Source organism: Cervus elaphus, chromosome X (genome assembly GCF_910594005.1).
Source record: "Cervus elaphus chromosome X, mCerEla1.1, whole genome shotgun sequence".
NCBI lineage: Eukaryota > Metazoa > Chordata > Mammalia > Artiodactyla > Cervidae > Cervus > Cervus elaphus.
In genome coordinates this window covers 87,379,237-87,381,462 of record NC_057848.1, presented here as the reverse complement: position 1 = coordinate 87,381,462, position 2,226 = coordinate 87,379,237, and positions in this window count along the sequence as shown.

Below are 2,226 nucleotides of genomic sequence, written 5' to 3'. Positions count from 1 at the left end.
TAATCTCAGGAGTAAAAACAAAAATCAACCCCTCAAAACCATACTCACAGCTTTGTTGACTTCCACAATCAACAGTGAAACGATTAGTATCCACCACCACTACCATCCTGCCTCACTGAAGGAAGAAACATTATCTGAAAATGCATTGAAATCCCCAAAGTAATTTTTTAAACGACCTCAATCATTCAACAACCAAGCTTTTCCTGTCTCAATAAAATGATATCTCCATTCTTCCATTTGCTCAGGGCAAAAACACTATCATAATCCTTGATTCATTCTCCTTCTATCAAACACCATATCCAATCCATCATGAAATCCCATTGGCTATACCTTCAAAAGATACCCTCGATCTGACCAGTTCTCAAAACGTCTGGTGCTACCACTCAATTCCAAGCTATCACCATCTGTGTTTTGGATTATTGTAGTAGTCTCTTCACTGGTCTTCCAGCTTTGGCCTTTTTACCCCTCTAGTTTATTTTTCACACAGCATCTCAAGAGATTCTGTTCAAGTATATGTCAGATCAAGTCACCCCACTTCTCAAAACTTTCCAATGGCATCCCACCTCTCTTCGACTCAAAGCCAAAATCCTTACAACGGCCAACAGGGCCCTACAGAATATATCACCCCCTCACCCTTCAGTATCCTCTGAACCCCTTTCCTGTTGCCCTCCCCTTTCCTCAGCTCTCTTTGATGGGTCTCCATTCTATTTGTCTCAAAAGCAGCAGACAGAGAGAACTTGTGCTTTTTTTTTTTCCTTTCTCTTTTGGCCATGCCAAGCAGCATGCAGAAAGTTTCCCCACCAGGGATCGAACCCTGTGCCCCCTGCAGGGGAAGTGAGGAGTCTTAACCACTGGACTGCCTGGGCAATCCCAAGAACCTGTACTTGAAAATAGAGTCCACATGACTATAGAAATAGTAGTTGATAAATAATTCATCATACTGAGCTCAGGGTGCTTTGACCCTTCACTAAGTCATTCTGGAAAATCCCACACTCATTTCCTAAAATTCACTTAGTCAGCAAATAGTTACTGAGAGCCTATCATATTCCAGACACTGTTGTATATGCATACATCAATAAACAAAACATACAAACTTTTCAACCTCAGTACCTTCCATTCTGTAGGGAGTGAGAGAGAGAACATGGTTAAGTTAATTTTGAAGCATGTTAGAAAGTGATAATGAAATGGAAAAATATAGAACAACCATGTAGGCCTAGAAGTGTGTTCTTGTGTGTGTAAGTGCTGGGGGGGGAGGGGGTAGTTGTACTGTTGCTCCATGCCACAATGTCCCACGTGAGTTTGACGTGTTTCTTGGGTTGTGTGTTGGGTAGGTCATATTAATAGATTATATCTACTTGTAATATCCTGGCTTCTGACATGATTCCCACATGAATACAATATTCCAATTCTTCCTGTACTTCCCGCATGACCTGTTCCGTGTATTTATTTTCACTCATCCCATTGTTTTAACAGATTTATCTCCCTGCTCTCTGAGCCATTGGTTGAAATTATGGCTGACAGCTTATGAATTTGTTGGTGATCTTCTACCACAACCGCTTCTTCCCTTCAATTCGGTCTTCCCTGTTGTTAATGCCTCAGGCCTGCCAGTAGTTGTCAGTGACACCGACATGCATTCCTTCACCCCAAAGGTTTGATGAAACTGCCATAGTCAGAAATGAATTATTGACCGGCACGGAATTAGACCTGGTGATGTAACTGGTTATTTTCTCAGCAATATGTCCAATTCTAGTTAAAACGAGTGTATTTGGTTTTACAATAGTCCATCACTGACCCTGAATATGTACAAATATCCAGGATAGTTCTGGGCTTCCTTGATTTCTCAATACTGAGATTTTGTTTCGCTATGGGATAAGATTTAGGTTATTCCCAAAATTACTGCAGATGGTGATTACAGCAACGAAATTAAAAGACACTTACTCCTTGGAAGGAAAGTTATGAGCAACCTAGACAGCATATTAAAAAGCAGAGACATTACTTTGCCCACAAAGGTCTGTCTAGTCAAAGCTATGGTTTTTCCAGTAGTCATGTATGGATGTGAGAGTTGGACTATAAAGAAAGCTGAGTGCTGAAGAATTGATGCTTTTGAACTGTGGCGTTGGAGAAGACTCTTGAGAGTCCCTTGGACGGCAAGGAGATCCAACCAGTCCATCCTAAAGGAGACCAGTCCTGGGTGTTCATTGGAAGGACTGATGTTGAAGCTGAAAC